Source organism: Anopheles funestus, chromosome 2RL (assembly GCF_943734845.2).
Source record: "Anopheles funestus chromosome 2RL, idAnoFuneDA-416_04, whole genome shotgun sequence".
NCBI classification, from domain to species: Eukaryota; Metazoa; Arthropoda; class Insecta; order Diptera; family Culicidae; genus Anopheles; species Anopheles funestus.
The window spans coordinates 17160121-17173584 of record NC_064598.1 but is presented as its reverse complement, the minus strand read 5'-3'; positions in this window follow the sequence as shown (position 1 = coordinate 17173584).

Sequence of the window (13464 nt, the reverse complement as noted above, 5' to 3'; positions counted from 1 at the left end):
CAACTGGCTTCTACCATTTGCGTGAGGGTGTAAAATCAGGTGGAGCTTAAGCGACGCTGCCTACGGAGGGGTTGATGAAATCGTGTATTAGAAAGGACGTTTAGATATCGTGTATCGGTGTGTTAGTGAGGTTGGCAATACAAACCCAACAAGGGGGGAAATTAGAATGAGGGAAATCCTTTTTCCTTCCTTTTCCCTATCGTGGGAGGTTGACGATTGCGTACAGGGGAGAAGGGTTTATGTCGTTGGAATGCTCCTCGTGCGACCCAACCAACTTTCGATACATATTTACCATGCGTGTGTATATGTGTCCTTTTTTTTGCCGTACGGCATCCAGCAGAGAAGTAAATAAATTTATGATCAGAATTATTTAAAACGAAAAGATAATTGACTTCTGTTTTTTCTTCTTCTGCAGTTCGATAACCGACCGAAACCATCGAAGGGGGTGGGATGTTTAAGGTGGATAATTGATTTAATTGATGTTTTGTTTCTTGAAACTGTTGGCACAAGGCAGTATTATTGTGCTGTTGACTCGTTCTGTTTGACTCGTCGGTTTGCAGTGGTTGTGGTTTAGTTGTTGGTTGGAACATGTGTACATAGCACTGCAGCAGTACCGCAATAGAGTCGCTTAAGCAAACATTTGATGGAACGAACAGTATCGCTTGGAAATAGTTCAACAAACAGCTGGAAAGGAATTATTTTAATGTCTGGTTGCATACAATTTGTGACAATTTGATTAAATTTTATATGAAGGACTTAAAATTAAAGAGTATAGCCTGTATACTAATGCTGTAAGTAGTGCTTCTAGGCTTGGTACTGCGTGTTGCTAATGACTTTTAAGCTCTATTTAGTCTTAAAGCTGTTTATGGTGCAATTCTTCATCCTAGTTTAGCCTTACAAAAGTACAATGAAGTTTCAGCCATCTTAGAGAAAATTCCTGCTTAGAGAAGGTGTCTACTATTATTTTTTTCCGTAGCAAAATAACATTTGTTGACTTCAACTCTTCAAGCATACTCTGTAAACGCAGACAATCGGATTATCTGTCAATGAAAACCAACAATTCGGACTTAGTGAAGATTAGTGTCTAAACAAGCAGCTTAGAGAAGCTTTCCACCATAAGGAGGTTGCAGGGTTTATATAGACACAATCTTCTTTAATACAGGAAAATGTTGATACAAAAATGGTCGGCATGAGTTTAGAGGTCGTTAAGCCAAAAAGACAGTTTATTATGTTGCAAAATTATTCGAGAATATACCAATTAATTTTTCCTCAAACCATTAGAAAATCCAATTAAAGTTTGGAAAAATGGAAAAATGGTTTAAAAAATATTTCGTTTAATTTATTATATTGAACAAAAACAACTTAAGCAAATATGTTCGAAACCATAGTTTTATTGCTAATTACCCTATTGAATTTGAATAAAGTAAAATAGATATTGTACATATTTTGTTATACAGTGTTGCAGACTCAAGAAAGGAAGCTTTCTTGTCCGCTTTAATATATCGTTCAGTTAATAATAAGGAATGTTTGTATGATTGCAGTATCTTTATAACCTTATCATTACCTTTTTAAGCAACAGTGAAATGCAATTACAAGCATCACCAGCATGGCTACAGAATTACAGGTTTCGGATTAATAAATGATATTTTCATTGCGGTCATTGTGGTCAAAGTTTGAAGAATTTATACACCAAAATCTTTTAACTGGATCTAATTAAAATGTCAACAAAAATGGAGAACTTTAAGCAAAAATTATTAATATACCCAAATATTTAAATTTAATGCAATAAGAAGAAAAATTAACAAACCATTTTGATGTATTTTAATTGAATTAAAGTGCATGCTACCATGCTATCGATCGCTTACTAGTGGTACAGAGTTAATGTACGTTTAGTCCTTCTATCTCCTACCAACATTCAGTCGCGATCGAAGCTTCTTCAGCTCTGCTATTCTTTCGCGCAACAGTGCGTTAAATCAGTAGCTCCCGATCGTATCTAGCCGTGCAGTGGTTCCGTGGTCCAAAACCGCCGGCCACACTTTAATCGACATGCAAATCCGGTCCGGCTTCCATGTTCCGCCATCTGGGCCCGTGTACCATGAACACTACTTGCACGAGCAAATGAAGCACAGCAAATTACTACTTGCCCAACGTGTGTGTGTGCCAACCTTGTAACTTGAAGCATGATAAATTGGGACCGGCCCCAAATAGAGTCGCCATCAGTCGCGTTTGCTTTGTGGGCCGCCGCAAATGTTGACGTTTCAATCTACACGAACCACCTTCTACTATGACAGGTATCTAATTTGCATCCCATCAGGTACACTCTCTGTACGAGACGTTGTTGTGTGCACACACACACCGTGCACCGAGCACACAAACTTCTGCTGCAACCCTTAGTTTGACTTCCGATCTGATGATAAGATCGAAAATGTCTGCAATGGGGTGGCGCTCGGATTTGTTGTTTTTTTTTAGTTTGTCGTAAACAAGCTTGACGCCATTTTCGATAAAGCATATCCACCTCTTACCTTCCCACTGTATAATGATCTCCCCGTACGCTAGACATCAAAAGACATCGGTGCCGGATCAATGGGATTGGCGAAAACCAATATTGATTTCATGCATTCTTCCGAACACGATGACATCCGAAAGGAAAGAATGAGCGATGAATGGTGTCCGTGGAAACATTCCAACAAACCAAAGAAGAAGAAAAGAGAAAAAAACGATACAAAACAGAAGGATGAAGGGATATAAAAATAAACATACCGATCGTATGGACGATCGAACGAAGAGAAGCTTCGCCGGGCGAACATAAAAAGCCGAAATACGAAGACCAACAACAAAAAAAGGATGAGTTGACAACCGGCATGAACAAACAAAGCATAAATAATAACAAAAGTATAAAAGTATGCTATGGATTCGTAAGCGATTCCCAATCAAACCGGATCCGCCAAAAACGGCTCTCGGTGCGTGTGGAGAAACGGTTCCAGAGCATCGACGCTCGGTGTGTGTGTTTTGATGTTCTTCTTTCGGGGTGTTTCGGTTCTTTCTTTGGGATGAACACAGAACAGCGACAAAACCTGTTATGCTGATTGTGCCGCCTTTTTGCCGCCGATGTGCCGCATCAGCAAATTATTATAATCTTATAATTTATTTTAATAATTTTATTACATTTTTATTCCGATTTGAACGGCGATTTTCGGCGTTTTTGTTCTTGTCATCTTCAATCGATCCGGGGACAAGAGGCTTACGTGGTCCCGTGTGTGCTATAGCCATAGTTGTGTGTGTGGTTGTACGTGTTTTTGTGTGTTTTTGTTTGGAAAGCGTTTAGAAGATGTGTAAACAATTTTAAAGGAGCATTTTCAGAGGCTGAATTAAGAAAGGAAATTGTTTAAATTCTTGACTAAAGTGTTAAGGGTTTATTATTCGCGTTACATGTGTCCTTTAGTGAGTAACTCAAATAAGAACGTCCGATATGTTTCACTGTCTTCTACTGTGTCGTTCTTCAGCAATTGCAGATCAAAAGTGAATGATGCGGGTATTGTTGACAGCTTATGAGAGAACAATCGAAATGTCCGGCCTGTCAGAAACATAATTTAGTAATTATGTAGCAACATTAATTGGCTATTATATTCCATTTTTCCGTCACTTTGTGGCTACTTGGGTAGGTCTTGCGCCTCACTGTCAACTGAGCATCCTTTGTCCATTTGGAAGGGATCCCTCGCTTGCGTATTTTTGGGATAAATATCGATACTTAGGGACGGCTACCATGGGTTAGTTTTTGAGTCAGGAAGCTAGAAGGTGAAATAGGAAATGAAGTACTTTGTGGGGTGAAGTATTTTTCCATTCCTTTCGGACGCTGCTTAGGAACGGTAAACGTCTTGCGGTGTAGAAATTACCTTCCGTTTCGGGAAGCTTTTTTGTGCTTCAAGTAGGGTGCACAAAACTACTAATCTTCCACTATTTAAGAAGTGGAGCTGCATCTTGCACCCTCCTGCAATGCGATGCAACTGTAGGGCGGACGGTAGAGGATGATATCTATAATCGATTACAATTTAATAGACTATCATCATCGTCAATTGTTATTACTTCATTCCGTGGCTGCAACGTGCCCGACCGCTCATGTTCAACGTTGCGTGTCATCGTGCCGTTTTGACGATTTTGTAAACACGTTTTTAAAAAACATTATGCTGTTGCGGTTACACCCGGGTGGGATAGAATAGAATCGGTGGTGGAAAATGGTGTGAGTCCGTCCTGCAGGTCGGTTTAAACGATGTAGTGAAATTGAATTGGAACCTATATGGAAAAGAACGCTACAAAGTAGCCATGTGTTACTCATTACATATTCAACGATGTAGTACTTTAACTTTGGGTTTTCTCTAAACTTAAAAAAATGAAATTAATACATGTGATCCCTGAGTTAGGCGGTGGCTAGTGTAGCAGATTCACAGAAATACGAATTTTGGAATTAAACTGTTCAGTGAGAAGATTTTGAAGAATGGTAGATTGGAAGATCTTACATGGAACTGCAAATGATAGGATGCAGATCGGGAATATGGGAATCGGGACAGTTGATATGGAAACACCCAATACGTCAGTGAATCATCCAAAAATTGTTACGGAATCGCGTGTCATTGATATGGAATGTCAGTTTTATACGATTGTTGTTGTGTTCGTGTGATACTTTGTTCGTTAGACTGTTAGATTTTTTTTTTAATTTTCTGCTCCAATTTGATGAAAACTAAGCTATTTGTGATTTATTACTGTTAACAATAATTTGTAATTCCGAAATTCCAAAAAACCATTTGTTAAAAATTTCGGTAAAAAAATTATTTTATAACTGAACTCTTTAATCCTCGCATATGTAAACAGATTGCTCATTTGACATTCCATATCAATGGCGCGCGATTCCATGTTGGACGATTCGATAACGTATTATTCGCGTATTTCATATTCACTTGCGTGATTCACTAAAGTGGGTTCTCCCCATCCGCATCAATTGCATTTCCCTGTACAGCAAAAACTGAAATCGATCGTTATAAAAAAGGAGTTTCCACCTCAAATGGTTGTTCTACATATTCCGAAGAGAAAAGTTTCTGAAATAAAAAAAACTTCTGTACGATTCAACATAAAAGTTCTTTACTTTTCAACAAATACATATTTGACCATTTTCCGTGTTGTCCGTTTATGAGGCCTTATATCGTAGTTTTGCAAAGAAGTGCTTTATGCTATAAATTAACAACTTTTAATTATACATGAATATTTACCCCCTATTACCACCTCACCTAATTGCACTAGTTAAACGGTAATACATTAAAATGCAGCAAGAAACAAAATCACATCAATATTGATTTTCCTTCAACCGATTCATTGTATCGAGTTACGAGCGGCAGAAAACGAACGTCGCTAATGAAAATGGCGCGTAAAACCCATCCTAAGCCTGTTGTTTTCTGTTTGCGGTTATTTCATTTAACCGGCTGCCAATACGGTCGTACAGTAGTTTGGGATACATTTAGATTATCCCACCGCTACAGTCCGATCGGTCCCGGGTGAGCCATAAACAGTAGGATTATAGTTCGCGTTCGCGTTGGCAGCGCAAGTTTTCCGTTACGAAAAAGATGCGCCCGAAGATTGGACGGCTTTTGACGGACTAACTCTATTAACCTTTCAGCGAACGTACGTCCGCAGCAGTTTTTATCGTGCGCCAACATGGCCATCATTCACCCACCCACCGCAGGAGATGGGTTGGAGAAGCAACATTTGTGGTCAAAAAAAAAAATTATAAAAAAATCCCCAACAACGCTTAACCATTAAAGTAAACAAATTGTCAGCAAAACAAGCATTGCACACGGACACAGGATTGGCCGTGCAGAAATATAACTCAAACATTGTACCTACGCTACGCTTAGTAGTAACCGGAATGCGATCCGGAGCGAAGATGATGGAGTCGGCGAGGATCATGTTTTTGGGGGTGCAAGTTTTTGCTTTTTCCTTTTTCAATCCCGAACCATCGTCATCAGCACTTCATAAACATCGGCCCGATAGATGGAGACGGGGGATTTGTTGCCTCAAAAAAAAAAAAACACAAGAAACATTTACAAACACAAACTGCATAAGCTGGAAAGCTCTTTTCGCGAGCCGGTTGATGCTTGTTTTTTTCTTCTGGGTTGTAATTTTCGCACCACAAACCTGGGCAGATAAAGTTGGCTACATTATTGTGCTGTAAATATCGATAATTTAATTAAAATTTTGACACCAAATTGAGGAATAAATTAGTGAAATTATGATCTCGCGGTACGGTAAAAGACGGCCCCAGCCCCAGCAGCCGTTTGGTTGCTTCCGTTGAGTGGGATTGGGGAGGAGGGGGGGAACCTTTGGTAAAATGATTTTCCGAACAGCGCGATGAAAGATGTAAAACTGTTTGTTCGTGCTACCCACAACCGTGTTTTCCGCCCGCGAGTCGGGAACTCCACCAAAAAGGGATTAAATTCGTCACAGGCGCTGTTCGCGCATGGAACACGGTTCCGTACGGATGCAGATTCAGACAGCGTTTGAACTGTTGTTGACCTTGGGTGTGCGCTTGATCTGCGGCCCCCTCGCCAAAAACATCAATCTTTTAACCCCCCCTTTCTTTTGCCGAGCGAAACTATCGCGATCTATCGCGCTCGTCACTTGAGTTTCGAGTCGAAAAAAGCCCTTTCACCCAGCCCCCCGCGGGGGCATTGAAGGCACAGTGTTTGCTTTCGTTCAAGCTGGGTGGTGTGTACGGTACAAATGGACAAAAGTTTACGATCCCGCAGCCGTTGGCGAACCCGGGTGCCATAAAGTAGCCATTTCCAATCGGACGCTTGGAGCGGAATTGTAATTTTTGTTGTTGCCTTCTTGCTCTTCTTGTGAGACCCCGTGCGAGAACCGGTGAGCCCAGAACTATCCGGAACGAAAGTTACTTTATCGGGTCTAATTTTTAGTGCCCGGTTGTTCTGCAAGAAAACACGTTTGGAAGCCCTTTGGAAGATTTATTCTATTTCCTTGCATTTCTACATTTTCTGAAATTATTTGTTCTGCGGCCTTTCGTTGACCGTATGCATTATGCACGGGGTGAATTGAGTTCCTGCGCTGTGGCGCGCACCGAGAAGTTGATTGAAATGGTAATCGGAATCTTCCAGCATTCGGATTCGGATTAGCGAGCGAAAAAAAAGCTGCTAAACAATTCAATCGGCAGGAAAGGAAACTGTTTCTCCCCGTAGTGAAGCGGTTTCTTTTTATATTTCACATTAGGTTCGATCATTTCCACCAGGTCGGTTCGGTACATTAAGGATATTGAGAACCACTTTGAAGCGCACCGCAAATGTGGTAATGCGGTCGAACTGCAGCACTACTACTGCTGCAAAAAAAAAAAAATAAAACCATGAAATTCAAGTTACGGCCGGACAAAATACCCCCAGACGCCCTCTAGCCAATTAGATTGCTTTATTAACCTTCGAGGTGCGAGCGAACGACACTTAACCTGGGTGAACGGGTGTGTTGCGTACCAACCAACCCGCCCCCCGACACCCGTTCATGAGATGTTACTTCGTGGTTACCCCCGCGTTTTTTTGTTTGGTCCGTTTACTGTACATGCCCATGGAGCCCTTTCTATAAATCATCTGTTTGGCTCGCTTGCAGCCTGCCGAAGGGAGGTGTGACACTGACATATGGGCAATTGAGCGGGGTAATTAAACGCGCTTAAGCGCGTTATCAAGTGACAACCATTTATCACCTGCCAAGTGACACCTAGTCGCTGCATAACGCTACGGGTGCGTAACGCCGGGATGAAGGTTTCCGTTCAATCCGTTGCGAGCAGCGTATTCGGCACAGGTAGACCGACCTTCTCTATCGTTCAGTGGTTCTCAACTAACCGAAATGGAAATGGAAGTATTTGTTGAGTATGATAAACACAGACAAAAATCTGAAGCTAATATGATCATTAAAGAGATTTAACCCAATGTCAATGTCGGCAAAGTAATGTTACAGATTGTGGTGGGATTAATACACCATATTGGCCTTGTGGTGTGTGTGATAAACGGTGCCGATTCCACACGACAGGAGTGGTATCAAATCCCATCCGGACCGTTCCCCCGTAGCAACTATCCAACAAAATGTTAAAAATAAGTCTAATAATCCAGAAATGACCGGCATGATTAAGTGGCGTTAAGCCAACAAGAGAGAGAGAGAAAGAGAGAGAGAGAGAGAGAGAGAGGGGGGGGGGGGAGAGAGTGAGAGGGAAAGAGACAGGGAGAGAAGAAGAAGAAAGAGAGAGCGAAAGAAAGAAAAAGAAGAAAAGAGAGAGATAGGCCAGAAATAGCCGTCATGATCTTACAGGTCGTTAAGCCAAGAAGAGAATTGGAGATTATTCATTATGAGCTGAGGATCACACTAAATCAACCGATTCAAAAAAAGAGACACCAGTACGCGGCAAGACACGGATCGTTTTTTCAAAAAGGTTAGAATTTAATAGTTGTATTAGAAAAAGATGACAATCTTCTTGATTGAAGATGACAAATCTTTAATTTGTAATAAAATTTAGATTAAAAACATTGAAAATAATAGTGACGTTTGTGAAAAAAATATGTCTACCTGGATATTTATATATTAAGCTGCAAATCATTATTGATAGTAAATAATCTTTAATTATGGTTACCAAACAACCAAGGAAAAAAAATATTTCAAATCACTTATCAGTCCGTCTAACGGCAGTTAGAAACCATGCTAGAGATTGTAATTAAACTCCCATAAAAATCATAAATGTAAACAATTTCACCTTGCCGAACACTGTCCCGTTTTCGATCCGACTAGCTTCACTCTCAATCCGCGGTTCGCTGTGTGTTGAAAAGAATGTGGTGCGTTTCGGTCTCTTTAGGCCTAGGATTTTTACATACAAAACCCATGTCCTGCTCGCAAAACCCCTTTGCCATTGATGGATCCCCACCCTCGTGCGGCTACGCGCACACGAAAGTGCTATTAATTAACATTTTTTATTTGATTTATTCTTTCCCTCTCGTTCGCTCGCCCGGGCACGGCACTATTACTACCACGCCGTATGGTATGCCGCTGAACGATATAAAGAGTGTACCGGCGACTTATCGAACCGTTCCAATCTCATTTATGAGTGGTCGCGTTTGTTCAACGATTTTATTGCGCCCGTGCGCGGCCCGTGTTGCGTCTGACGCAATGCAACGCAAGAGATTGATCGGGGCGGGTGGAATCAGGAGGGTGCGAGAACCCCCTTTCCAAACCTGTGAGTGAGAGACCGATTTGATTTAATGACTTGTTTATTTGCATATTTATTAATCTCATCTATTCGATCTATAAACACACAATCCCGCAGCATTCGGATGGCGAAAGCCGGTATCCGATGGCGTCCGCGAGTCGATCGAATTTCGTCGATCGATCGGTTCTTGAAAAAGTGGCAAGCAATCAGTTCGGGTTCTTCGCATCATCTTGGGCTGCTGGATGAGCGGGGGGGGGGGGGGGACCAATTTTCATAAATTTGTTGAATTAAATCGATCGGCCGCTGTGCGCGCGAGAGCGCGGAATGCTTTGATGGTGTGCTCGACGGGTAATACACACAGGGTTCCGCGTCTAATTGATTTCTGCGTTTCGGACGATCATTTGATTCCCGGAGCACACGATGATTGAAAGCTCGTATTAGCGGCCGATTGAAGTGAGTGTGTCAGGCCGGCGGGAGACTGCGTCACTTAAAACGATGGGCGGTCCTGTCAGTCAGATCGAGTGCGATCTGGTGAGGCTTCCGTTGCAAACATCGATACGGCAAGGTGTTACCGGTGTCGCTCACTTTGTATCGGTACCCCCCCCGGTAATGGGTTCGATTGTAAAACAAACTTCTAGCAACCATTTCGATCCGTTTTTGGTGCGATCGTTTCAGATCGCAACGGATCACGCACGATCAAGTCAAAGCTAAACCCGTCGTCCACCATCGTTCATGGTTGTAAAAGTGCAATGCACACGGTGAAGATTTATGTCCGATAATGCTAGGGTTCAATCTGGATAATTAATTCCCCTCCGCGGCCCGTTTTGTGGTTCTACACCGTTCCCCGCCGTAGGACCCACTTTCGGTGTTCGGGCGCTATTTAAATAAATCGCATTTAAATTTGTTTTCGCAATTGCATTATCGCAAGCACAGCGCCGAGGTGTGAGCGCTACTACCATTTGTTTGTTGCACCTTGGGTGTTGCTGATGTTGATGCAGCTGCTGGTGGAATGTAAATAGTAGTAGAGAACTGTGCAAATGATCCACGAGATGAAGGATGGATAAAAATCGAGCAGGAAAGCGTATAGAATGCAGCAAAATAATAAGACGTTTCACATCGACCCGCATCGGCATCAGGTGATGAAGATTGTTGCTTTGCTCCAGTTGAAAATCCAGTTTTTTGTGTTTGTAATTCGTTACCAAGTGTGAAGTTGTATCGTTTGGTAAATGTATGGATCGTTCATTTACCAGCCGCACACTACATAATAAGCGACGAAGTTCTGTATGTTTTGTGCGAGCTTTTGTGCCCCCAACACACACGGCCGTATGGTTAATTAATGGAAACCGTCTCATTACGAGCGCGCGTTATCATTCTTATCCTTGTGCCTGGGCGTGTAGGAAGTAAAAGTAGATTGTCATGTACATCATGGTCGTCCTCTCGCGTACAATTTCACTGCCAACTGTACGGTCGGGAATGCAAATTACCAGCAGCACAGCATATCGATATCATTACGGTGCTGGAAGTAAATCGTGGGTACGATCAAATTGGTGACTTACGAAGCTTACGCTGGGGTAGTTAATTTTTTTTTTTTGCGATGGAAACAAACACCGCCGGTTACCGGTGTGGGTCTGGGTGTAAGGTAATTGCTCTGTGTAAACATTGAACCTTGCTAACTGCTCGGCAAAACGGGGAGTCAGCAATTAGAAGTCGATGCGCCACACAGCTAATGATTAGCCTTTTTTTCTCAGAAGGGATGATGGGGGGTGAGAGGGGGGTGGTTGATGCTGGGCCAATCGGAAGGTAAATTTAACGATACCTATTTGTAATTGTCGATCGAGTGACAGGTTTTTGATCGGATTCTACGAATGCTACGCAGCGTTGTGGATTTGTTTTTCCATTGTTGCTGAGGTGGTTTGAGATTATTTAAGAAAAATGGAATACAAAAATGATGTTTTCACAATTTAACATTAACAATATGTTCTAATTTCAGCCAAGCAAATAAGAGTGGTAAAATGATTATAATTTCTTTTTCAAAATTAGCAATATTGAGCTAAGGCTTATAACTACTGAAAAACATTTGTCTGCGTGTCATCTGCATTTTTTATTAAATATTTAATATTTCATTATATTATACTCTTCTTCTATTTTCTAAAAAAAAATCCAATTCTAACTAATTCAAAATTTCTAACCAATTTTTAAAAGTTTTTGGTCGTGTCTGCTTAGCGAGACTTTTCATCTTAAAGCAGCATGAAAAACATTGAAACTGAAGGGACTTTCAAAAATATTCATCTTAGAGAAACTTTCCTTCTTAGGGAAGTTGTAGCTCAGAGAGACTTCACATTAGAATTCATTAGCCCAGCTTTGGACGAGGTCATAGTTGCCCTATGACGGTGGTCATAGTAGGGGGAGTTATAAAATAAAAACAAAAATCTTTTGTACTCCCTAATACTTTTCAATTGTGTACCGAAGACCTGACCTAAGTTTCAAGTCCATCGACCAAAGGCTCCAACAAATTTTGGGTACCGATTTACAATTTACAAATCTTGAGACTTTCCTCCAAGAAAGCCTTGAAAAAGTGTTTAACACAGTGATTGTCCTCAGCTAAATTTTTGTTTTTTATACCCCAAATTACCTTTTAAATATTCTTGTACCAGATTTTATGACTTTAAAATAAATAAAAAGAATAATTCGTTATACGAAAATTTCTGCAAATGTCTATTGCTTCTATAATAATGTTTGAATAATATTTAACTGCAATTATACGAACAACCGAAACACGTCTTTGCATTTCTCTGATGCATGCCAACCTTCAATAGGGAAATCGAAAAAAAAACACAACAATTTAATTACAATTCACCAATAAAAGTTTCGCTGCGGTTGGGAAACAGTAAATATCAACGCTGCCGGAAGTGAATAGTGTTGCAAAATAAACAAAATCACTAGTCAAACATTAAACTCTCGCCTTTCGGTGGGTCCCCTCCGTGCGTTCTTTTCCATTTGGCCATTCCCACACTCCAATGCTTTTGGGGCTGCCATTTGCCCTTAACGAAACATTGTTTACCTTTTAGACAGGCAGCAGGCAGTTGCATAAAATCAATTCGCAAATCACGCACACACCCTTTGCCAAAACTGTGCTGCCCACGGTGCGCCGTTTTCTTGTGCTCCAGTTTCTGCACGAAGCACAAGACACCCCTTTTCGGTCGCCCCGCTTTATGAGTGCCTTCTTAAAGGACACAATGACGTGGCAAAGCACGATTATATTTTGCTGGTGTCAAGTTTAAGAGTTTAAAAGAAGGGTTTTCTAAGTTTTTCTTTCCGTTAGTCTAATCTTTTGTTCATAATGAAGAACAAATCATACTTGTCGGAATAGACCGAAAATTCAAACAATTCAATTCGCTTGTAATATGTTTTACATACTGTTTTATAGAATCGTTGGTTTTTCCTTAGTCGCAACATACATTTCTCTACACTCACTTCTATTACTCTTCAATGGAGCATTGAAAAAAAAATACAATCCGTCAGGAACGTGTGCCTTCATTGATTGATCCCTTCGTAAACGTTTATGCTCTTTTCACGCACGTAAAGCGTTACCGCCCTTTAAAAACTCGTGGCAACAACTTTTTTTTAAACGACTGTAAGTCCTGCTAGACCCGTTCTTTGCCATTCTAGCGTAGTATGGACGGGTAAAACCATTTCAAGAACGTCTAAAATAATGAACATTTCGTTACCCCCGCTTTGGAGTACCAAGGACAAGGATCAGCTGCTAGTAATAACAGCCATAACAACACAAAAAAAGGGTTTGTCAGTTGTGATGAGGGCGTCAAACGAGGTTAGTGTTTATTTTAAAAACATTTCCAACGCTGGGTAAGGATTTATCTGTTTTTTTTCTTTTCCTTCAAACAGTTACCATTTTGGTAATCTTTTGTAAATGTTCTGTGTCTTATGTGTATCTGTTTATCTTTCCATCGTGGCAGGGTGCAAAGTTGAATGAATCGGGTGAAACATTCCATTCATAACATTTCCACTTCACCAAGCGGTTGGTGACAATTGTGTTGTGAGAGAAGTTTATTACATCTCCGTCGTAGAAGCGAGGAAGTTCCAATTTTAGGAAGGTTTAATTGAATGATGATCGTACACCGGGTGCAATTGACCTGGGTAAAACATCATTTTTGGGGTGTAATAATATAACCGGGTAAAGATTAGGCTAAATGGGTACACAA